The following is a 25,749-nucleotide window of genomic DNA, read 5'->3' as shown; positions in this document are numbered from 1 at the left end:
ATAAAATCTAGCACAGGTTTACCAAAAGCCCTTGGTATCAGATTAATCTCGTTTCCTTACTTAGTGAATGATTTCTCCAAAGCAATGGCATCCATTACGTTTCATACAACACCTTGTGGGACATTACGAGATAAACAGGGGATGGTGGGAACTGGTCCGGGAGCTGCGGGGTGGCAAGGGAGGCAAGTGGAGCGGAGACGATGACTTTATACACTTCAAGGAGATGTGTTACTTCTTGTCCAGTTTCTCAAGCATTGTTCTTGGGACCAGACCGCTTCCGTATTTTAACTATTTACCTCAACGTAAGACGTGGTACTGTGATGATGAAGTTTGTGGGGGAGGGTGGGGTGGGATGTGGTGCGGGGGCAGCCGGGTGGCCACAGGCAGGGCACTGCCTGGAAGGAAAAGCAAAGGTCGTGCACTCGGGAACTCGTGATTACTTCTGTCGTTAGCTGGGAGCATGTCAGTCAGGAAGCACGTAGGGGCTGAAAGACCTGGCTGAATTAATCAGGCCCTGAGTAAACCATGAGCCACTGCGGGGAAGTGGCTGTGGAAAGTGGGAAAGTTGGCGGCAGAGTGTATCGGTCCAGACAGCCCCAGCGGAAGCAGCACCGAGCAGCACCGTTCGGTTTGATGTCAAGGTGTCAGATAATTGTCCACTTCCCAGTGAAATTGTGGGTGGCTCTGCCACCACGAGTGAGCCTGACCCCAGAGCAACCTCGCAGCCCTTCCTCACCCTTGGCTGCTCTCGCCATCAGACCACATTAGAGCCAAGTGGTGGCGGGGGGGAAAAGCCATAACCTGCAATAAACAACCTGAAATAACCCAGGGGACCGGCTCCTGACCCTCGTGGGCTTCCTGCGAGCGTCACTCGCCTGCCGTAGCGTGGGCGGCAGCCGGTGACAATGACCCTATGTACAACCTTCAACCCTGGGTGCCCCGAGCTACTGCCTCATCAGCAGAGCGGAGGAGAGCGGTGCATCCCAAAATCCCCCCTGTGGTGGGGCATTCGGGGAGCTGCTGGCCAAGCCTCTGTGCCCCCGAAGGCCAGGCCACCATTTGGCTGCCCCGTGGTTACAAACCCAGCCCGTGACCTTCCCTCCATCTGTCATCCGGCCCCATGGTAATGGAGGGGTTGCTATTCTTGCTGTGCTTAATCCACTGGCACTTACCCATCCTGTAAAAAAACCCAGCCCTCTGGAAGCCAGTGGACATCAAGGATGTAATTTAGTTTCTTAATAGCCTTGCTGAGGCTATTTCAGCACGCACGCTGCGAGGGCGGCGTGGCGCTCCCGGCTACCTCGGCCCGTGGTCAGGGTGAGGGACAGAGGGGCCAGAGTCTGGTGGGACACGCTGGTGGCCAGAGACCTTCAGCTGCAGGATGTCTGCTGTGGTCGTCTCGCTCCGTTACGGTTATCTGGCTCAGACAGTCTCCTGACCTTCCTTCGCAGTTGCTGTAAGGTTGTTGTACCAAGCGCAAACACGTTGGTATTTTGTTTCCCTCATGAAACATGAGGGCAGGAGGTGGAAAGCCCAGTTTTCCCCTCAGCCAGGGGCTTCCCCACAGCAGTGTCCTGCCGGTGGTTTTACTCCAGCCCAAGCCCTAAATTTGTTTCTACGCTGGCTGTACTTTTGCCACGGTGTTGATACATGGCATACACTTAGCCTCGGTAATAGTGCACCATAAATCACTATTTATAAACATAAAGTGAAGTGCATCCTATTTGAAGGCGCTCGCATTAGTTTGGTTTTGGTCTACAGAGCAATGCACAACTTTCAGAGCAGTGGGGCGGAAGGACGTAATCAGAAATATATCCCTTTTGGGTACCTTTTAAAAGCAGCCAGGCGGTTGTAAAGGGAATCTTTCCTCTTCATAAAATATTAGAGGCAACAATTAATATCTTGTCTGCATTTTGTACTTCAATTGCTCCCTCTCCTTTCCACCGACCACAAACCGCACAGCTTATCCACCCGCTGCCGCTGGGATTTTGGTGGTTCAGGCACCCTTTGGGAAAGTGTTGGTTGCCATAAATCAAATGGCTCTGACAAAGGGCTCGTGTAATGAGCCGGAATGCCATCACCGGCATCCCACGGCTACCGTGGTGCTGCCGTCCTGGCCCTGGTGTGCCGCGTGGCTCTTGCCAAGCGGAGGCGAGCCGGCGGGAGCCTGGTCTCTGGCCGAGCCACAGGCAGTGTGCTCCTGGGCTCTGCTCCCCTCGGAAGGCTGGCAGCCGCCGGCACGCTCCAGCCAGCACCCATATCTGCATCCCCCCGAGCGGAGCATGGGCAGCCTACGCGAGCCCGCAGGCTCAAAAATAAGGTGAAAATTTAGCTCTGCCTTCGAACACTTCTGCTGGCAGCACGTTATTAATGTAAACAGCGGGTTTTGCCCGCGGAGTACTTTTTCCCCCCATTTCTTCCTCCAACCCTGCGTTTTCGGGGACGACTGCCACGACGCAGCGTTAGGGTGCAGGGTTGTGGCGAGCGCACCCCTACAGTGACTCCGATCTCACCGACAGCCAGCTGCACCAAATCAACCTATTAAACCTCAGCCCCCCGAAAGACTCCACTAGAAACGAAGCCATTTTCCTTGGCACTTGCAGCTCCCCGTACATGTGCAAACTCATTCAAAACCCAAATTCCTTCTCTGAATTAAATTGTCAGCCTCCCACTCAGGCAGCTACATTAGCACTGACTGTGTAACATCAGCTCGGCTCTCTGTATAACATATGAATAAGCCTTTAAAATTGCATATTCTGCCCTGCAGCATTTATCTCATATTTTGATCCCGATTTTTCTCAGCTAAAATGCTTCCTGGTCTATTCAAGTGCCTTGATGGTTTATGCGCTTCTAATTTAGGGTTCATTTGGGACTTACCAGTTCTGCGTTCATTTGTTGAACGGTTCTTTCATGTACTAAGACATTCTCAAGCCCTGGATTATAATGGATTTCTGAAATTGTTAAAAGATAGTGACAAAAGGTTTTTTCACATTTCATAATGTATAGATGCAGTAGTTGATACTTCTGAAGGAGGACTTAATCACCATTTTAATTCTCTTTTGGAACAAAAAAAAATGTTATTTATCTTTAGAAGTGAAGACAGGGTTCAGGGGTAATTTTGAGAGTAGGGTGCAAGATGGCACTTTTGATTAATTAAAATAAAAAACTACATTGTCTCAGAAAATTTGTGTCAATGCTCCAAAATTAGCAGGAAATTGATGCCTGCCACTGAGCAGTAGGTTGAAACGCAGTGGTGAAAAACAATGTGTCTGATTTTCATTAAGTCACCTAAATATATTGCCTTCGTGAAATTTCGCACAACCATTTTGAGTTCCCAGCAAACCTTAAAGGCCAAGAAATAGCATCTTCGAGACCGGGCAGGGAGGAGGGAGGGAAAGAGAGCTCTGCTGGTCCCAGAGCGGTGGCAGAGCCCCGGCCGTGAGGCTGCGGCAGGGACGTGCCGCTGTGTGGGAGTCGCTGGGAATCGCGAGTCTCCGGCTCTGGCAACGGGCAGATCTCGGTAGATTAAAATAAATAGCAAACCTCCCATTGACTTTGAACGAGATAAATATCCCATCTTTTCATGTGCAGTGCGAGTAACAATTAAAAGAAACATATGGGTTTTCAGCTGACGTACAGCCACATAAGGATTATCAATGGCATCTTTCACCCGGGCCGTAGAATACCCCCCCGATCAACTTGGTTATCCAACGGCATCGAAACTCAGTTTAAAAAAAAAAAAAAAGGCGCCACGCTTCTATTGTGTGCTTACAACTGCAGCGCTACCTTTTTCTTTTCTCAGAAAGAAAACGCAGACTGCCCTGCAATTAGCAGCGAAACCATGAATACTTTCTTCGTTAACCACAAATGGTTCTTTTCGCGACGAGCGGGCTCACATATGTTCTAAATATGTTCAGTTTCATTAGGCGGCGAAGCGCTGTGGATCTGCTATTTTATTCAGGAAGGCAAACAAGAGCTGCATATGTGCAACATAAGTTGAGGAGAATGGGAAAAACTCGAGGCACTTGCAGAGTGCCCAAGATGCTCGGACGTGCTGATTTAATGCGGGATTGCTCCCACCTCGTTTCCGTCAGCCTCGATGCTCGTGCCCGTGATGCTCCCGCTCCCTGCCAGCCTGAAAACCCTGCAGAAAGGAGGATTTGCCTGCTGCAGGTGACCTGCTTTGACAGGGGGGCGGTCAGACGGGTCGCTGGGCTTTGTCTCTGCTGCCCGGCAGCCACCTCTCGTGCAGCGGGGGCCAACTGCTCCCCAAAAAACAGTGACCCTTTCTGCGCGGGGCGCCGCGGGATGTGCTGCTGATGGCCACTGCCTGGGGGCTCAGGAGGTGAAGCCAGCCCGCGTCCAGGCTCCCGCGCCAGGGGGTGGCTGGAGCTCGGGGTGCCACAGCCATCTGCAGGCTGGGAGAGACGGCTGGGGGGTCCGCCGGATTTTCTCCCAGATCTCTCCCAAATTTTTCCATCTGCGGTTTTTTAGGGATTTCTTGCTTGTTGCTTGTGTGTTTAACTAGTTAGCTGGTCAAGATGTTTCAAGTATTGGCAATGTGTATTTTTTTAATAACTCGGAAGCGCAAACATTCACTTTTTCTCATTTTCTTCAAGCAGTTTTGGATGCTGGGGGCAAAGGATCACAGCACGCCCTGTGTGAGCAACCCCCAGCACCCCCCACCCAGCACGGCTGCCCACCGCTGAAACCAAACCTTCCATATCAACACTTTTCCTCTCCAGGATAGATCCCACCCCCCCCCCCTCACCTGAGCACCTGCGGTTTGCTCTGGTGAAGAAGCTGGTGGGAGCCGTGGTGGCTCTTCAGACCTTGGTGGCTCTTCAGACCTTGGTGGCTCTTCAGACCTCAGTGTCTCTTTTTTTGTCTCTCCCCTGAAAGCGTGACGGACTGTTTTTAATCAATGTAGCAAGTTTATACAGTGCCGAAAATGAAGATTTGTGTAAATCACATTTTTTATGTAAACACATACAGTGTTAAAAATATTCACACCCCCTAAGTGTTTCCCATCACACGTGTGCTAATGAGTGGATTAAGAAATGCATTTTCTCTGTCTTATACTTGGTCCTTCTGAACTGCTTTCTCCCACCAGAGGGGACCCCAGAGGAGGCTGGACGTACCCGCGGGCAGGGAAGTGCTTTGAGAAGCTCTTAAGAAAGTTCACTGTGCCCTTGACCCCTACCGAGAGCTGGAGGTACCCCGTTACTGACGCAGAGTCACGGGACTTTGCTTTTGTCAAGGGGAAAGCTGTCTCCTACGAAGCTGCCACGCGATGGAGGTGCCCCAGGTGGGAATGGAGAAGATGGTGCCAGTTGGGTGTCCATCCAGCCTCCTCGCTTAATCTGCGTGTATGGAGCGACATTCCTCAGAAATAAAGACAGCAAAATGTAAATAAACAGAGAATAGTTCTCAGAGGACCCCAGGAAAGGAGTTGTAACAAATTAATCTATTCTTCTTTGCTGATGGTATAAGAGGTACACTTTAAGTGCCCGATTTGTGGCAGAGAAGCGGTTGTAAAGCACCACATCAAATCAACCAGTGAGAGCTGCCTTTGCAGGAACAACCAGCGATCAATAAGTATCCCAATATCTGCAGTGACGGAATTCATTTTTCTTCCCCTAAACCCAGGCGTTACGTGGATAACGTCTTTAGCTGTGCACGGGTTGCTCCGTAATCTTTGTGCGGCGCTGCCGAGCGATCTTCACCTCGGCACACCCCGCGCCTGCCGCCGGGAGCTCAGGAAGCATGGAGTTAAATAAGTTTGCCTTTTCCTTCATCCGAACAATTGGAATCAGCAGTTTGCATTATTTTAAAAATGAATGCTTGGAATCAGCAATTTTCTTTTTCCTTTTTTTTTTTTTTAAGATCTTGAGGGTTTTTTTTTTATTTAAAGTGGAAAACTACATTAAGTGCAAGGCACTCAACAAAGAAACAGTCATAAAGCCTAAGTATTCTTAGAGTTATAAAATATGTCCGTGGTGGCAATTCTACTGCCAACAATGAAGTTTTAAGCATTAATATGCCTTCATTGCAGTTTTAATGCCTTAATATTGACTCTATAGCTCTTTTGGGTAATTTTGCTTTCTCTGGTACTTGAAAGGTGATGATGTCAGCGTTCTTCGTACTGATTCATATGCAGGTTGATGAAGCTGAGTTATTTATTGAGTTCCATTATATTTTCTATAAACATTAGTTCTCAATAAACAGAGACATTTAGCCGAGGGTTTATTTATTAAATAGGTACTGTACAGATGGTTTTGCCACACATGATGTGCTGCAGAGGATATTACTCAGGAATAATCAGCTGTGTTATAGCTTGGCTAAATTAATAAGATGATAATGATGAAATTGATGCTTTTGAGCTAGGCTTGGTAAATGGTTTTTGCATAAACAAACTGATAAATTTGAGAAGCAATTACTTGCTTGTCAAAGATAAAAACACAACAGGGCCCATTTATAGTTAGGTCCTATTTATTTTTAAAGATTGTACCAGATTTTATGTTTAATATGCTGCAATTAAAAAATAATACTTAAATGAAGAATAATAAAAAACTAACTTTCGGAGCTCTCCTGCAAATTTGAAGATGCAGCATTGCTTGGTTAGACATCAAGTAAACTTTTTCAAGGCTTTCGCTACATCTAGAAAAAATATAATTGTTTTATGAAAGATGCTGTCTGGAGTTGTGCAACGCAGACTCTGGCAGCGCTTTCCGTAGCGGTATTTGCTCTAAAATCGAGCTGGATTTCATATAGAGAAACAGCGTCTCCAATTCCCTGTTTAATGCGGATTTTGCTGCAGCGATCACGCAAGCGAACAAAACACATGTGTAGTCCCAACACATACCAACTTCATGTAACTCCAATAAAATAATGAATTGTGTGAGTATAAATATATACGAGTGTACGTATATAAACACACAAAGAAGATTGTCGCTTGACTTGTCTACTAACAAATGTGTGTGTTATGTGGTTTTACATACCAGCCAGAGTAGCTTATTTATGTTTATTTAGAATATGTTTATTTAGAAAAAACAAATGGGCAAGTGAAGAGTGGCCCCTCAGGTCGCTCCACTGGAGAAGACCTCACGATCTTCTGACGTGGTTTATGTTCTGAGAGGCAGTCGTACTTCACGGTGATGGTAGCTGGTGGTTTCCACCCAAGGGTTTGAAGGCACCTCCTGAACGTACATTTAGCTTCGGAATGTCCCCGTAAGGTAGGTGTTACCACCCTGATTTTACAGAGGAGGGGCAGCCAGGAGCCAGAGAACAACCTGGGCTACACCAAGGCTTTGCAGCAGAGCCCAGCCCAGCCCTGAAAGCCCATCCTACGCCCCTTTACTCGTTAGTGCAATTCAATTACCCGGGCAGGCTCTCTGCCATCTCCTCGGCAGGAACAGGCAGCTCCTGTGTGCACCGGTGGGACAGTGATGCTCCCAATGATTTATTGTACCTTCTTGTGCACTGGAGGAAGGCCCCAGCCTTTCAGACACGAGATTAATTCCTTCTTTCCCTGTAAATCACCATGCCCCAAGGGCACCCATGTCTTTTACATATAAATATGCCTGTGGGACTGTCCTAAGTGGATTATACCTGAGAAGAGGCATCATATGGCCAAACATATATTAAGCTGCATGGGCATCTCCTAACTTACAAGCATGTGGTTTCCACCCTGACACAAAAGGTTTTTACTTGTAGCCTTAAAGAGAGATTTTGTTTAGTACTTTGCTCTGTAAGGACCTAAAGCCAGTAGCAAAGCGTGGGAGGGGTCCAGCCCTGGGTTGCAGCCCTGCAGCAGCTGCGCCTGCATGGCCACCAGCGGCAGGTCCTGCTCCTCCAGGAGGACTTCCCACCTGGAAGTGGTGCAGCACTGTTAGAAGGCTTTGCAAAGGGAGTGGGGGAGCAGCCTGTCCCCTTGCTATTTGAAACATCCTGCCCTGAGCAAGAACAGTCCTTTGCTATAACTTTTTTTTTTTAGGAAATTTGGAACTGAAGTACTAGTGTAATGTATTCCATGACTTTATGTTAGAGAACGCTTCCTTTGTTTTTCTTGCAGCCATTCAAAGAGAATTTAAGGTCTTACACTGAGATGAGCAAGAGAGTCATTCTCTCAGACATGATGCCAACAATGACTATATAAAGGAAAAATCATAATGTGTCATGACATCAGCAATATATATAAAATACTCCGCAACCAGATGCAAATTTTCCTGTCAGCTGTTAGTTCAGGTTGATTACCTGAATTATAACTATTAATTATAATAAAATGAAACAGGGTCATTGGGTTAGCCTTAAAAACCTGAAATGAAGTTGTCTACAGTGCTTGTGTCAAAGGTACGAACCTCATTGATGAGTTTTGCGTTGGATTCAAGGCCGTAGGGAGAGAAGCTGTGGGTTTCTGCTGGAAGGTAGAGCTATTAAGCTACCTGAGGCAGAGCTTAGCTAAGTATTTAGTGATCCGGTTTTTAGCATGAGAATGATCCCATTGATTCTTTCCATTGAAAACAGCTGCACCCAGCCAGCACCTCCCCGTTACCGGTCCCGCCGTGCAGCGCGGGGGCCTCGGTGCTGGCCCCCCGGGCAGCAGCCCCATCGCCCACTGGGGTCGGTGGGGAGCAGCACGGCTCCTGTGGCAAAAGCGAACATGCAGACCAAGGTGGCAGCCACAGCCTTGGCCGTGCCCGGCACCCACCACCCTACGGGGAGGTGAGGCCCCCGGAATTGTGCCGAGGGGCACAGACGTGCCCGGCACGGGAGGAAGGGCAGAAGCTGTCGCTTCCCAGGAAACGTCCCCACGTGTCCGAACCCAAACTTGCCACGTCGTCCTTTTACAGGCTTGTGGCTTTGAGCAGCCTGGTCTAGTGGGAGGTGTCCCTGCCCATGGCAGGGGGGGTGGAACTGGATGATCTTTAAGGTCCCTTCCAGCCCAAACCATTCTGTGATTCTGTGATTCTATGGCTGTCCTTGCAGGATACAGAGGAGTAGATTTGCATTCACAAAAATACAATTTATGTCATTAGAGCTATTCATAGACTGTCACAAACATTTGTAAAATGTGACTATGTGAAAAACCACATCCAAAAATTCGGTGCAGGTCATACTGCTCCACTGGGACAGGTTTGCAGGGCGCAGGGACTTCCCTGCATTTAACTCAGAATTTAGTGTGAATTGACGTTCTTGCTGCTGAACTGAAACATTTTTAGTGAGAAGGTGTTGAATAGGGAAAAGCAAAGCCATTCCCGTGCCGTGGAGCCGCACGTACCCAGGCTGCGGTCAGTGTGAAATGCAGCCGATGCCTTTCCGCCGGACTGCGTGGGGTGGCTTAAAAGCAGGTCTTGGCAAAAGATTTGGGGTGTGACCTTTCTTGGGAAAAAAGATTCTCTATATTCTTTCAGGTATTGCCAAGTTTTGTGTGCTGAGAAGGGAAAAAAATGAGAAGAGTCATAGTCACTTCAGTGCTTTCAAAATAAAATTACTTTTTAAGTATTCCTAGGAATTTCATGTAAAGAATTATAAGGGTTTTTTTTTAGAAAGTGCCATGTTCAAAGAAAATATTTAATTTTAAGTAAAACAAGATTTCTGTCAGTGAAATTTTTCTCCTCCTGCACAGCTTTACAGTATCTAAATATATTGTTGATCAATGAAAACCAAGACAGAATTTTCCCAAAACATTGATGAAGGGTTTTTTTTGCTTTAGACAAGGTCAGTCCTGAACTTTGGTTTCAGTGGAAGAGTCAGCTGCAAGCTGCCATGGCAAAAAAATATGTATTCTGAATAGAGAGGAGCCGCAGCTGAGCAAGACGCCTGGGCATAGGACTGCTGGCCATGGGCAAGCTGTGCCGAGCCGTGCCATACCATGCCGTGCCGTGCCATGCTGTGCTGTGCCATGCCGTGCCAGCACAGGGCTGTGCCTGGTCTCTGCCAGTGTGACCGGTGCCCATCAGGGGCCACGGCAGCTGAGCAGCCCTTTTCTTGCATGTTTTTCACCGGGCTGCAAGTAGCCACCGAGCCACACTGGCGTCATTGGCTGAAACTCTTAAGTCTGCCTTAAACCCCAGCGTACGGCAGCACTTTACAATAGAATCACTCATTATTAATTAGGTCAAAATTAAAAAAAAAAAAATAAATCCTATGGATGCATTCGTGACGCTAAATGAGCTGATCCCAAATAATGCGATTGTAATGAATTCCGAAGGAATAAATAATGACTGGGCTATTAGCATAAAGTGCCAGCCACACTCTGCGCTGCCCGCCTGGCACCGCTTCCAAACCCACCCAGCCGGCCGCCGGCCCAGACGAGGGGGTCCCTGGCCACAGGCTGGTGTGGGGGTGGCGGGGTCTGTCCCACCACGGGGGGATACTGCGGGGGGTTGGGGTATCGGGATGCTTCGGGGCGTCAGGATGGTTTGGTGGCTCCCGCCGGGGCTTGCAGTGGCGTCACCCCTTCTTGCCCCTGGACAGAAGCAGGATAAAGCATGTGGGAAGATATTTTTGCGTCTCTTGCTCTAATATATAATCAGAGCTTTTGTTCCGTGGCTTGCACAAGCAAATTAATTAGAAATTTATCTGACCAGAAGTTCTGTTCAGTGTGCGTTTAAGGCAGAGGCCATTTCTGTACGTGTATTTGCTCTCTTCGTCATGGAACAATTATCTACCCATTTAGGAAATGCAAAATTTGTTTCTAGTTTAATAGACGCTCCTAACCATAAAAAAATATCAGACCACTTTTGATAGTAGCGTGCTTAAAAACCTCCGAGAGGAAAACACCATTTGTAGCCCCCCTCCTTCTACCCAGAGCATCCCCGGCGTGTTCCCGGGGGGCACGGGACAGACCGGCACCGCACTGGCGGGGACGGCACAGCCTCCTGGACAAGCGGAGGGCCGAGACGGCAGGAAAATAAGGCAGGATGAGGCTGGCAGGAGAGAGGTGAAAGGAAGGAGAGCAGTGATGGTGGGTTTCTGGGAAAGCAAGCTGTTTCCCCCGAGCTGTGCGGCTGGTGGCCGGGCAGAGCGGTGCGGCGAATACTGTGGCAGGGCAAGGACCAGTGGCGCTGGAGCACTGGCCCCAGGTAGAGCCCTCCATCGGCCTCACCGGGCACCCTGGCAAATAAAATAAATAGGTAGAACAGGTAGTGGGGATGGCAGTGGGACCTGTTTTGTCAGCATCCCCTTCCCTCCCAGCAGCCGAGCAGACAGGCGCGTCAGGTGCTCGTGCCCCTCTTATGTCTGCTGTTAAAAAACCCAGCCAGGGAATGTCATTAGAAACAGCCACACCATCTGCCTTTTCCTCCCCTCCCCTTTAAATAAGGAAACACCTTGTCAAACACATCCCACTAAATATCCCTAACACCCTCCCGCGCGCTTCGCGCTGGGCGGTTCGCGGGATCGTGCACCATCTGGACCCTCGCGCGACGTCTCAGCGGCAAGGCCCCGGCTCGGACGCCTCGCCTGTGCCACCCATACACCGGCGGGTCCACGATGGCCGATGCCACTCACCTCCCTGCGTGGCAGCAGGAGATCACACAGTTAAGCAAAAGCAACGAGTTCACAGGATAAAAAAATAAAGAAAAAATAAAAAAAAAAGCAGCCAAGCAACTCTACTTCATATTGTTAAACCTAGAAAATTAACCAAGGAAGACCTTAAACACAGACATTTATTAACGTGTAAATGGACTGAGTCAGCAATTAGTCAACACTCAGCATAATTGAATAGAATATAGTAATTAAGTTGCCATTTAATTATTCCCATTTCGTTTAAGGTAAATATTTACTACAATCATTGTCTTCCGCGTGGAGAAGCGGTATCTGTGCGGAGGGGCTGCGTGAAAGTTTCCCAAGAACTTTAAAAAGGTAGGTTGCCTCCTGCCATCCTCGTGGTGCTGGTCGCTGATGCTGTGGGTGAGCACGGCTGCGGAGTGTCGCCCGCACTCCCGCGCTTGGGACGGGCTCTGCAGGGGCCCCACGGCCGGCGCCCCCAGGCCCTCAGCCACCCAAGGTGGAAGCTGGCTGGGGTTTGGTGCTCGCCCCTGGCTCGGCTGCCTCCCACCCGCACCCTGCAAACCCCGGCAGTGTCTGAGGCACACACGTGTGCCCACACACACACACACGCTCCCCCCGCTCACTGACCGTGCGGGTGAGTCTTTGTTCTTGGTGATTACTGTGCAGACAACACACTCACCCGGCTGCGCCGAGACACTGCGTACGCGCCAAGCCATGTGCTGATAAGTGAAATAGTGTTGAGAAGAGCCTTAGGAGATAGAAGAACATTATTTTAAATTATCTTGAACATAAAAAAAAACCAAAGTGAGGATTTGGCAAGCTTGCAGCAAAAACCTCAAAACCAGTTATTCCTTTTAAATAAAAACAAAAATGAGAAACAGTAACTATTAGAAATCCCACCTGGTGCTTTCTCTGTGTTAATGATGCTTCTTAAATTGCATGTGGGTAAATGGTAATTTTGTCTCACACCATTAAAAACTAATGGAACCCTTGATGATAAGAAATGCCATAGCTAGCTTGTTGGAAAACGTTTAATTAATAAAGTAATAAAATTATTGTAAACTAGTGCAGTTTCACAGAGGATTCAATGGGATATAAAACAGATAAAACATCCTTGAGAGTTGGTACAAGAAATAAATGCTCCTCTATAAAAAGCAGCACTATAAAGTTAAGCTGGTCTGTGTTAAGACAAGCTATGGCGATAGCGAAGGTATTTGGATGAGCCTTTCACGGGAAGTGGTGGGAAAACCTCATGAGTGCAGGCGGGTGTATTTTCACGGGAGCAGAAAGCCCTGCGCTGCTGGAGCCGAAGGGGGCTGCTCACAGGAGCCGCAGCCCTCTGAGCCCTCTGAATATTTTGTTTTGTTATCGCTGTCATCAGCCCGTCCCAGAGCCTGCGAAAAAATCTGCACGAGCCTGAGTGGTTTTGGGGTGAGGCACCGTCCACCCCTGCTGCCACAGCCACTTTGCTGCCTGATTTTTGTGAAGCGAGTGGCTGATGGAGAGCGGAGAGGAGGGGTCGGACACTTCACAGACACCCCCGCCCTGCTGCCAGGGAATGAGCCCCTGCGCTCCGCGTGGCCGGTGTGCAGCTCCGTGCAGGTGGCCGGCGAGTGACACGGGCAGTGGCACTGCTGTCATGGCTGTGGTACCAGGCGTTTGCATGTTGGCAGCTTGGTGCACGTGCATGGCATCCCGGCTGCTCCATGGGTCAAAAAAAAGGGCTGGAGAGGAGCGAGTGTGAGGAAAAACACGACAGCGGTGAAGGCTGGGTATGGCTGCCTTGTCTGCCACCAACCTGGTGCTTCACGGCCTCCTGGGGATGTTTCCCTGCACGCTTTGGGGATGAGTCGCCCGTAACTGCAGGACCGTACAAAGGCTTTCTGCACTGCAGGAGCGGCACCGAGTACCACGGGTACATACACACCCGGGTGCAGCAGCCCGTAAGTCTCGGCTACACGCACATCACAAATATTTGCAGGCATCTAAATTCAGGATGGGCGTAATCTGCCAGCTGCCCAAACTTTCGTTTAGTCCAATGCTCGATCTGCACATCTCGCTGACAAGCACGGTCAGCTCTTTCTTCGGGAGCCCACGGTGACGGGAAGACTGGAGGAAGCCACAGCTGGGAGAAGGGCACGCACCAGCATGTCCCCAGTTTCGGGGTGTCACGAGAGCCAGCTGCAGACCCTGTCAGTCAGAGGCCCCTGTGGCGCTGCCACGGCAGCAATGCCAAGTGACGCCAGCACTCTGTGATGTGCCACAGACAGACCTGGAAAGGTTTGGGACCAAGCTGGCTGATATTTTTCCAAACTCCCAATGACATTTTCCTATAAAGAGCTGGAAGTGTTTCCGTAGCGGGTTGACATGCCTTCTTTCCTCCCACGTCAGAATAGTCGATGCTCATACTGGGAAATGAAGGACGCTCCACTATGCTCCTGAAATGGATGGCTTCTTTAACCAGGGCTTTGTCCCAACCCCATCACAGGCACAGCCTCTCTCTTTCATGTAATGGAAAGAAATTATATTACAGTATATACAACCTGTAAATTGTTGCACCACAAAGGTTAGTGCTAGCGTTCATTAACCTCTTACAACTGGATTGTAAGAAGGAGGTGGCCAGACCTTAGTAATAAAAAGCCCACTCTCCTCACCGAGTCACTGCAGTGCCCACTGATGCAAAGGCAACTTCTGGTTAGCGTTTGCAGCACCTACTTTTAATTTGAGTGCCTTTAATTTCCTCTACAGTCTCCAGCATTAGAAGACATTCTGCTTGATCTCTAGTTTTAAAATAAAGTTGTTTGGTTTGGTTTTTTTAAAGCACATCAGCATAAATAACACTACCTACAACAATGGTCCTAGAGTACTTTTTGGTAGGAGCAAGGTACGAGAAAGGTACAAGATGAACGCGCCCCTTGTCGCTGCTCCTGTTTGGCATTACCTTCATAACCACAAGCCACTGCTATTGATGGACAGACCCTGGCTGGCACAGAAGGGGCAGAAAGATTTCTGTTATCCAGAGACAGCTCCCCAGACTGAAGATCAAGCACATTGTGCACCAGTGACTGCTCACAAACTACCCTCTGGTTTGCCCAGCCCCCCGGGTGCAATGGCACACCAAGGGGCTCCTTGATCACTTGGCCCCAGTGCATGGACAGCCTGGCAACGTGAGACCTTTTCCCCACCCAAAGCACCAGCCACTTCTGGGAAAAATACTGCCATTCCCCTTGTAGGCAGATTTTTTTGAGGTAGCCTCAAAAATGCAAGCGCAGGGCGGAGGCTGCTACTCTTTACCGAGGCGGTGTGAAAATGTTCATGGGGCTTTATAGCCCACTCCCACTGGCAATACCAGCAACGACTTTTTTATCTCCCCATTGTATGAGGAATGAAAACATGGGTTCAGTGTAAGACTGGTACAGCCAAGGCTGGGATATTTGTTCCCTGGCAAACTGTGATTGCTCTTGATTTAGCCACAGTTTTCCCAGCTGATGTTCCACAACCCCAGCAGAAGATTTAGCTTTCACAGCTCTGAATGTGAACACGGGGCTGGAAGCCGCCCCTGCGCTCACTGGCAGGGAGTCAGGCCGAGCCTCCTTCCTTCAGGAAGATGCCGCTGGGCTCAGGACTGCACAGCTGCGGGGGCAGTTCAGGGAAGGAGATTTAATCTTTTATTTTTCCCATATGTCCAAAGTATGTCATAAGATGATGACAAAATAATAACAAGTTGATGACTGCTTGAAACTTTTTTTTTTTAGCAGCTGTGTTTTTAGAATATTATAACCACCCTTTTGCCTTAATCACTTTAAGATTTCTAAAATGACTTACTACACCTTCCCGCAGCATCAAGCTTCCCCGTGTGGGCACCATGATTTTACCTTTAGGAAGGGAGGGCAGAAGAAGCAGGGCAGAGCTAGAAACACACAGTCAGATTTCTCAGTAGAAATTACTGAAATTGATGTAATAGTTTTAACGTACAGCCATTGTACTACGAGCAGGAAAAGAGGTGCCATTGTGTTTCATCCGCACAATGACCGAGTCGCTTCGCCCCCGCTTGGTTTTTGCAAAAATTCAAATGAAGTAAGCGCGGTATTTGTTGGAAAAAAAGAAAGGGTGAACTGTGAGTAAAGGGAAAAATATTTGTCAGCTTGCCAGGGAGAAGCGTGATTAAAAGCTGACTGTTAATAAAGCATGTGGATGGCAGGGCTGTCTCACCACGCGGTGCCGGCGCCTGGCTCAGGTAAAAGGAGAGGGCTTTAGCTCAACAACGCACTCCTGTCTGTCAATGTTAGGGTGTGTTTTTTTTTTAAAATGACATGTTTTCTTTCGGCAGATGGGAACAAGCCTTGAAGAATAAATTTTTGGAGGCAGACACATTGGCTGCCTGGAAATATATGTATTTAGGAACCTGCCAGGTGGCTGTGAGTGTCAGCACCACCCCAGCTGAGCTGGCCGGCACCGCTCCGCACCTCCCCGCTCCAATGTCCCCGCAGACCCCCCCACATCCCCAGCCCGCCACTGCCGGCCCAGAGCAAAAATGACAACTCTGATATAAGATTTGCTCTGGATATTGCTGATATTGCTTTGTGCCTGCCTTATAAAACTTCCCCGTTGGCTATTTCTCCAGCCAGGGGATTTTACCCAGATGAATGCGCTCGCCTCCCTCCCGCCGGCTGCCAAAATCCAACTTATCTGTAAGTGGAAATAACGCTGTGGCCCCCGGTCGATCAGAGCCGCGGTGCTCTTTACGAGAGGAGGCGAAATAAAACCGTTCTCTGTGTTAACAGCTGCGAAAGCTGACGTGCCGAGAGGCTAAGTGATTTCCCGGGCGTGAAGGCGGATGGCGCCCGGCTCTCGGGAGCCCCGTTTCTGCGGTGGTGGGGGCGGCGTGGGGCAGGCAGGCAGCTCAGACCACAGACCGCAGACCCCAGGCATCGCCACCAGCCCCAGCTCCCCATCGCCTCCCCGTCCCCAGCCCCATCAGGGTGGCTGGTGGCGGGGGGAAACCACCTGCAACCCACGTACCCCTAGACCGGGCGTAAGCAAAGTTTCACCAGCGAAAAAAGTGTGTTCTTCAAAAATCCCCCCAAAATTAGGTACTGAAAGCGGGTGCTGGGTTTTGTGAGACAGCATCAGAAATAGGTGGCAGCTGGAATGATTTTTTAACATCTCAGCAAATGCCTAAACATTGGAGGTAAGCAAAGGAAGAGGTACATTGAGCCAAAATCCAGATGCCTTGAAGCTCCCGTGTGCCCAGCACAGCCTCTTGTCTGCCTCGGGACATTTAGGCCTATTTGCTTAACCCACAGAAATCGTCACCTTTTAAGAGCAATTCAAGATGCCAAAATCAGAGCCTAGGCATCTATGCAGTCCTTCAGTATCAGTGGTGCAGTCCGTGCTACTACAGCAGAACAGTTAATTTCTAGGAATGTAATATTTACTGCCACTTTATTAGAGGAATGTGCTACAACTGAAGTGGCTATGTATGTGCAGGTAGGTAATAAAGAACATATGGTAAAAGGCATGCTCAAAAATAGGCAGTGTTGTTCCCGGGTTTTGTAGGGTCGGTAAAACTGGTGGCAGCTCCCTAGCAGTGGCTTCATCTCCACGCTCACAGTGTGTGTTCTTAACACCTTCCTTCACTGCAAAACTGAAGTATTTAACCCAAAACATACAAACAAATCTGTTATTCTCTTCCTTTATTAACCTTCCGAGTCCTCTGAAATCTCACAGGAGGAGAAAGCTCTTCCCTTTTTCTTTGTCTAAACGAAGAGGTTTAAATTTTCTGTACAAATAGACATGTGCATACGTGTAAACCTACCCGTGTAATCAGACACATGCGGCGCGCTCTTTCTCCCTCTCTATAAATATATACACACATATGTATATCCACAGATATACAGGCATGTGTGCGTATGTGTGTGTACAAAGAGAGAGAAAAAGACTCTTAGAAAATGAAAGACAAATGTTAGAGAATGATATTCCCAAGCCCTCAAATCCCTAATCATGAGTTTGATGCAATATTTGCCCTAATGGGAAATGATAACTGGCACTATTCCAAAGCAAACCTCGAAGAAAGGAGCAATAAAAAAGGAAAATGCTAGCTTGGCAGTTAAAGAAAGAGGAGCCGAAGCGAGAACTGCTGTCGGAGATAATAAAGAATTAACCACAAACCCCTTTTCTATTAAGCACAAAAAAGGATATTAAAATAACATGCCCCCTCCCTAAATGTTTCAAGGCTTGTGTCATGCTTTGCTGCGCAGCTTCCCTGGGATGCTGTGAGCCACAGGGCTCAGCCCTGCGCAACCCGCCTCCCCTCTCGTGCGAGGAGGGCTGCTCCGCTCCAACGCATGGCAACTCACTTACAGCCAGGCTCCTATTTTTTTTTTTCCTAACTTACACAGTATGGTCCAAATCTTGCCCTTTCCAAGGAGCGGGAATATGGTCGCAGCCCGTGACCATGCAAACCTTCAGGAACGGGCTGTGATGGACCAGTTCTCACGGATTCCCTCTCCCCTTCTCTCCCCTTGGGAGCCTGCGCATTGCAAAGCCCACGCTGTACAGCGCAGCTTTGCCAGACCGTCCGTAGGCACGACGACATCCGTTAAGTATACAGTGAGTCTTAATGGCCTATTTTCTGGCTATAACGGCAAACATCAGTGCTTTTACCTTCACATTCTTACTGTGATTTTTACATTCAGGGCATTTTCTCACTTTAGAAATTGCATGTGATAAATTTGTGTGGAAAGTGCCACGGATGTGGGACAAAAAATCGGTGCAAAAAATTGAATCAATAGCTGCTAGATTAGGAGAGATGAAAACAGAAGGGAGGGCTATGAGTCAGGAGGCACTTTCCCATACAACATCCCCCTTGGGAGCTGATGGGGACATCCCGTAGCGTCACCAACAAACGGAAACGCTGCCGTCTACTGAGTTGTGTTTGTGGTTAATAGGTGCTGCAGGAGAAGCGGGGCTGGCTCCCAGCGCAAGCTTGCCTCCGCACTGGGCATGCCCTCGCGCAGCGCTCCCCAGCCCAGGGCACACCGAGGGGCCCCAAATCAGCCCCGTTTCTGTCTAGTCTCATGATATGCAGCCTTTGTGAATGGGATTTTGCCCATTTCATGACTACCCAACCCATTTTGACAGCAAGATTCAATATAAACATCCCTTTCAGACTTCCACCTAAACTAAATAGCAGCTCTTACTATTGCAGTTTTAAATTGGCGAAAGAAGCGGCACTCAGTGCACTACAGCCCCAACAGGCTGAACTTACACCCTTATATCAAGTCAAAGAAACCCTCAGTAATCTTCTATTTCAAAGCTATTATGACCTAACTTGGGTCCATTAGCATATAGGGAGGCATTAATCACATGAAGTAATGAAATGTAACAACTCCTTTGGTACTTTCTTATTACCTGGGTCTTTAATACGCAGTTTGACGAGAGCTAGACTGTAGCAGCTCTAACGGGATTTTTGTAGCGCCGGTGCTCGCTTGTGCACTAGGAGCGCCCCAAACCCAAACTGACACAAGCCAAAAAGATGAAGATGCAGTAAGGAATCACTAAGAGTTTATCATAAATGTTAAATGAAGTACATCTGCCAGTAAAAGCTTGCTTTAAAAAGCAATGTGTACATTGCATTGATTTTAGCCACTAAGTGAGTAAAGCTTTAGAAGGAAAAAAAAAAAAAGCCCAACCCACCTGTACAAGACGTTTTTTTAAGCCTGAACCTCTTGCTCTTTTAGACTTTCAAAACTCTTTGTGAAGGAGATATAATCCACAACTCGGGAAACTACTAATGCAATCTATCTTTCAGAGACAAAAATCAAAACTCCCTCCTGAGCTATGTCAGTGCAGAAAAGCAGAGTTAAACATCAGCTGCTTTTATGTGAGTGCCTAAATTTAAAAATACTTAACCAGAATTATAGCAACCATTACACGGTTTAAAAAATGATACTTGCTATGCCAGGACCAGTTTAGGTTAATTTCTAGGGTGATCTTAAAAAAAAAAGAAAAAAGATCAATAAAGGTGTAGGTGGAGAGGTTTAAAAAAGAACTACTGGAAATGGTGAGCCAAGATCTTTAGAACAACTTGTCTCCGCCTGAGGTACAGGCAGGCTGGTTTTCAGATCAGTCACCTACAACTGTGGTGTCATGAAGTGGAAAAATACCACCGAGAGTCATTTTTAGCAAAGAACACCAAGAGCTCCTCTCACATTCGCATCCAGTGAAACTCCATTCCGGTTAGATTCATTGCCAAATTATAAATTCTTATTTGATTTATCAATCACAATTTTATATTGTTAATTCATATGTTCATTAGACAAATCTGTCCCTCCAAGGTAATCACTTAAGGTACTGCTGGCATGTGAACATGCACAAATGGGTAATTCTTAATGACCTTCCAAGTTGACATATTTTTGGCATCAGTTTTCTGTATCCTAATTTCAAGCTGCCTCTCTGGTGTTATCATAGGGCTGACTTCACTCAAGAAGGAGGACTTGCAATTGGAGGTCGCTATTAAGCTTGTTCCCATCAGATATCAGCGGAACAAGGAACAATTAAAATTATCTCCTCGGATGAAACCCCCATGTTTCTAGTTGGGGAGATTGGTAAGCAGTCCTCTATTTCAGCAGCCTTGGAAAGAGAAGAAAACATTCTCATCGCACAATTTGACCAGTTTTGTGACTTTCTCAGTATTTCCGCAGTAAATAATTTTTGGCCTGCAGATGCTTGGTGAAAAAAAATTATATATTTTGGTAAATATGGGTCATCCAGGCTACGGTTCTGCCGGCCGGTCCACATGTTGCCCTCCCACAAGGCCAGGAAAATACCTCAGATCTGCTGCAGGTTAAAGTGGTGCAGGTGAGTGACAGGCCAACGTACGTACGGCATAGCCCTCTATTGCAGACGTCCAACGGCGGAGCTCACGCTCCTTACACCTGTAGATGGATCTGACACTGGCTGCGGTTGCCAGATTTGCAGCATTACGGTGGGTTTAGGTCAACTCCCAGAAAATGCAGGAATATTTTCCGTATTCTCGGTTTGATAGATGGGATTTGCCCAGTTCAGTGACCATTATTCACAGTGATACCCAGACTCCTGACAGCCCACGATCTCTCTCCACACAGGTATTATCCCTGTGGGGGCTGCATGGGGTCTCCAGCCCCAGCCTCACACCGTTACTGCCAGCGCCATGAGAAGAGGGGCGGGGGAAAGACGGTGTCTTAAACACAAGATTTCCGTGGGTGCCAGCATTTTCACAGTGCTTCCCAGAGCAGATCCGGGCAAGGAAAGAGCAATTTCTGGCATTGCCCAGAGGCTAAAAGAGTCAGGAGGAAGAAGTGGGGCGGGGGGAAGGCTGGGGTAGACACAGCACCGCCATCCACCGAGGTTTGGCAACTGGCTTTTATGGGCTGGGAGGCAGGCTGGGAAGGGACTGAGATGGGACGGGAGAAAAAAGAGCCAGAGAAGAGCCTTTTCCCAGCTGATGGCCACTGTGAAGGAGCTGCTGGGGCGAGCGGCGGCGGGTCGTAGGGGAAAGTGGCAGGGGAAGGTGGCAGGGGCAGGCGTGCGACGCACGTCCCCTGCGCATGGCAGGCAGCGCCCAGCTGCCTCCGAAAAGTTGAGGAAAAGAGTTTGCATCCCTTCCTCAAAAGCACAGCTCAGGTTGCAAATCCAAATGTATGGACAAAATGTAAATGCATTGTGACAAGCTGTACGGAGAATCAAAACAAGGAACAAGGAGCGTATGTTTCTTTTAGAGAAATGTCCTTTATCTCGCAGGCAGAACGAAGCGTGTGGCATTCAAATGTTAAGATTTTTACACACTTTCATGAAATACTAAAGAGAAACCAAAAAAAAACTCAACAAGAAAATAACCCAAGTCCGTGTCACTTCTCAGCTAGTTTGGTTATTGCTGCTCCAGAGTACTGTAACATATGCACTTTCCCTTTTGAAAATGTATCAAAGTTGTTATTTTGGGGGTGGGATAAACTCTTACCCATGCATATCTTATGTTTTGAAGCCAAGAATGCTTAAGAACCTGCTCTGGATCCGCACATCAGATGCATAAGTGATTAGTGACAAGTGACACAGAAACAGAGAATGTGCTGTGTTACGATGAATAATAAACATGCGCAATTTATGCAGGCAGAGCGAGCGGGGAGATGGCATCCTGCACTTTTTCCATATAAATAATGTGAATCTCTCGGCGATGGAGCCAGGCCGAGCCGGGAGTTTCTCCAGCCCGCCAGCCGCACGAGCCGGCGGGGAGCAGAGCGGGGAGGGGCGAGGAGGGGTCGCCCACGAACAGGGCTGCTTCTGGTTTCCTATGGGGCGTTACAGAACGAACTAATGGCAATTAATTGTCGATAAACTAGAATAAAGACAGGAAGAAGTTTTACAGTGGGCAAAATTTTTCACTCTCTGGGAGGAAGGAGCTTCAGATAAATGCAAAAAAATTCATCAAAAATTGTTCATATTGTTTTCCCCTTCCCGAGTCTCCGGAGAGCATTACTACAGTGCCCGTTGTAAAAAAAATAAATCACTTTGCAATAGGATTGGTGGCACCTATCTGAAAAAAAAAACCAAATAATAATTAAATTTTGAATGAACAAACTTAGTTTTTAGATGAAATTTCCCCAGGAAAGGTGAGTGCACGCTCCCGGGAGGCTGGTGGGGCTGAGGCTAAGCTGGCAGCAGGGTTTCCCGCAGGGCTGTGGGTACCGAGCGGGCACCTCGCCACTCTTGCATTTTCCATTAGCAAAACCACACATAATCCCCAAGAAAAAACAAATGCCAAAGCCCGACAGACATTCGTCCTTAGCCCAGCTCTTGCATTTTTCCTCCCGTCTGTGCCTGCCACGCGCAAACTTCAGCGCTGCGGGGCGATGCACACGCACCCCCCCGCCCCAGCCCCACATCCCCCCCCCCCCCCTCGCACTTGGCGGGGGGACAGTCCCGCACCGGCCATGGTGGGCTCCTGCCATATCCCCACTTTGCCACCTGCTTTCCTTTGCCCCATACTGCCATCCCACAAATGAGTCATCCTCCAGGAAAAAGAGAAAGAAATTTAAAAAAAAAATAATTAAAAAAATATCCCAAATGCACCTGCCACTTAACTCTGCACATTTTTTTCATGCCTGTCCTGGCCTGCCAATTCCGAGCAAGCTTTTCTCTCTCTTTTTTACACTCTCTCTACACTTCCAGAAATGTACGCACTTGGATAAAAGTAGAACTGAGAGGGGAAAATGCATATTCTGTTAAATAAAAAAAAAAGTTGAAAAAAGTGTCTAAAAGATGGATGCGTAAAGAAATCATACCCATACTTTAACTCTGGGTTTGAGTTATATAAACTGAACTGTGGTAATTACCAAGCTCCTCCAGATTAATAAACAATTACCATAGTAACTACACCATCGTATGAAACCTATGCTCATGAATTTTTAAAGCATAAATGGAAATACACGCCGGTTGAAAAAGTCTCCTATTTATTTTGTTCTTGAAAGACGAGGGAGACAGATCCATTAAAGGATCCCGTCAAGTTATTTCTTCCTCCGCTGGTTCCTGCAGCCACACTTCGGACAAGTGCTATGTATTATGTACTAACTAGGAAAGTCCATTACGCGGCGCAGGGCCGTGGGCTGGCAAGCGGCGGGGCTGGCCTCGCACCCCGCTCCCCTGGAAGCCCCTGGGCTCTCACACCTTGTTTCCCCAGAGGGTTTTAGGCGACGTGATGCACCTCTTTCTTTGCCAAAATTTAAGGGGTTCGCTTGGCACAGCAAGTTGTCCCCGTTTACCCAACGGGGTCTTTTTATTTTTTTACAGCTAATGTGTGAGAAAAGATTTCAGGTTGATGTTGCATGACCATGCTCATAGAATCACAGAATGGTTCGGGTTGGAAGGGACCTTAAAGACCGTCTAGTTCCGGCCCCCTGCCATGGGCAGGGACACCTCCCACTAGACCAGGCTGCTCAAAGCCCCATCCAGCCTGGCCTTGAACACGGCAAAGGCATCTCCATCACATATTTGGTAAGCAGACTACCATGAGACAAAGCACACCTCCAAATCCAGCTTTCCATGGCAGGGTCTGACTGAGCCTTATTTCCAGCGTACCCACCAGCATCCCACTGGGCTGACCCTCACGCAGGGCACATCACAGCTTATTTCCCACAAGTGGAAAAAACCCATCAGGAGCGGCTCTTGTGCCAGCACCTTGCACCCGGGGCCGTGCTGGGTGCCTGGGCCCAGCTGCAGGGGAAGGGCTTTGCTGCAGTCCCTGCTCTGCACAGCCTGACCCTGCTGCGACGGGGGCAGCGAGGACGGGCAAATGCCGCGGGCAGAGCAGCACTAACCCAAGCGCAAACTCCCATTATGTGCGAGCCGGCCGTGTTGCCCCCTGGCCACCCAGCAGGAAGGGTGTCTCGCTCTGGGGTTACCTTTCCCCCCGAAGCCCACGCGGAGCAACCCCTCAGCGCTGCCCCACACTCCTCCTGCCAAAACCTGCACTCCCTTGCTCACACCAGGCATCGATGATTAATCTATGAGACGTACATGATGCCATTTAAAAAATAAAGGCTTTCTCCTCCACCAATGTCAACTCCCGTATTTTACTATCACAGAGGAAAACTTGTCGTGAAAGCTGCACCCTTCTTTCGAAGCTTTAACCCAGCTGAGCCTGGCTTTACTGCACTTCACAGTTTGTAACAGGTAAAAAGAAACATATCGAAATGCCAAGTAAAAAGATTATATATCAACCTGTTGATAATTCTGACAGGAAAGCTGAAAAGCAGCACTGAGTTAAAAAATACTGTTCGGCATGTGCAGTAATAGTCTAAACCATGAGGTGAGACCTCTGCGCTTCAAGTTTGAGCCGCTTACTTTTGATAATTTTGATGAGCTGAAATAATATCTCCCTTTTGCAAGAAAGTATTTCTTCAGACACTCTGAGAGTTAGGAAAGCCATTAAATCCTCGTGGATTGAAGGTAGAAAAATAAATTGTATGTATTTTAGACTTTGAATGATCTTCCTATAGCAATTTTCGGGAAAAAACCTATGAAGAATTCTGCAATTTTAATCTCCTCAGTAGCTTCCCATTACTAAACAAGCAGAACGCCACAGCACAAATGTGGATGTTACATGTCATCTTGATCTGCTGCTTTTTTCTTTCATTAAAGCTTTAATGCAGCAATTATGGCTACGTTGCCCTATAAAAAAAGGAAAAGGCAGTTTACTTTAAAAAGTGAAATTGCATAGCCTACTATTTAATTATACACAAATGTAAATGGCCTATTTTTCCATAACTGGTTATTACAGCACTGTTTTACTTTCTGAGTTTTCACAATCTCTAAAACCTACAACGCTTCCTGCTATATAATTGTTTTGCTACATTATTGTTTTCATCTTATTTTTTCTTTTAATGCGAGTGCAGCGGGATAAATCTTGGTTTTAAGCCAGCCAGTACTTCATCTACTTAAGCTTTTATAGATGAAGATTGCTGTAATTATCAGAATACCCGCTTATTTCTGAAGTATTATCTTGGCAACCTGCTGGCATTTACAACCAATTAACAAGCTCTGCCCATTAGTTGCATAAGGGGTATCACAGAGTAAAGCCATTGTGTGCTAATTTTCTATTTTAGATAATCAGTTTGGCCATCCAAAATGGAAAGGGGAAGAAAAGAAAGGTTTGACACCCAGTGGCAGACATGTAAAAATGACTACATGCCTCCCAGAGACAAAGGTATCCAGCGACTGCATGATTGCTTCACTGTCGTCAGCACTGGGCTTTAAGTATTTATTCCCTTTGTCTCTTTTGGAAGAGAAAATAGAAAGTATAGCTTCGGCAAAGTAATCATGTCCTCTTTTTATTTTTTAAACAGACTGGCATCTCCCTCTGTCCTCTCGGGCTTGTAATTTCACCAAATTGTACAAGTGTTAAACACGATTTCTGAGAAAAAAAAAAAAGAAGAAGAAGAGAAAGCAAGTGAGAGAAAGAAACCTGGCCGCCAGTGGAAATCACAGCTTTCCTCTCCTAATCACAGGGGGCCAAGCAGAGCCCTCGTGCCGAAGGCAGCCCCTCTTCCTCGCCTTGCCAGCACCACGCTTGGTTAAAGCCATGTGCCAGCTGGGGTTTTAACCAGGCACAGCTATTAGCAAATGGGCTCCTGGCTGTCCTTTGGCTGCTGAGCTGTGTGACAGCCCCAGCCGTCTCCTCCCTGCCCTAGAGGGTTT

The sequence above is a fragment of the Larus michahellis genome, chromosome 7 (genome assembly GCF_964199755.1).
Source record: "Larus michahellis chromosome 7, bLarMic1.1, whole genome shotgun sequence".
Classification (NCBI taxonomy): domain Eukaryota; kingdom Metazoa; phylum Chordata; class Aves; order Charadriiformes; family Laridae; genus Larus; species Larus michahellis.
The sequence above is the reverse complement of the archived record's forward strand: the minus strand, read 5'-3'. Positions refer to the sequence as shown.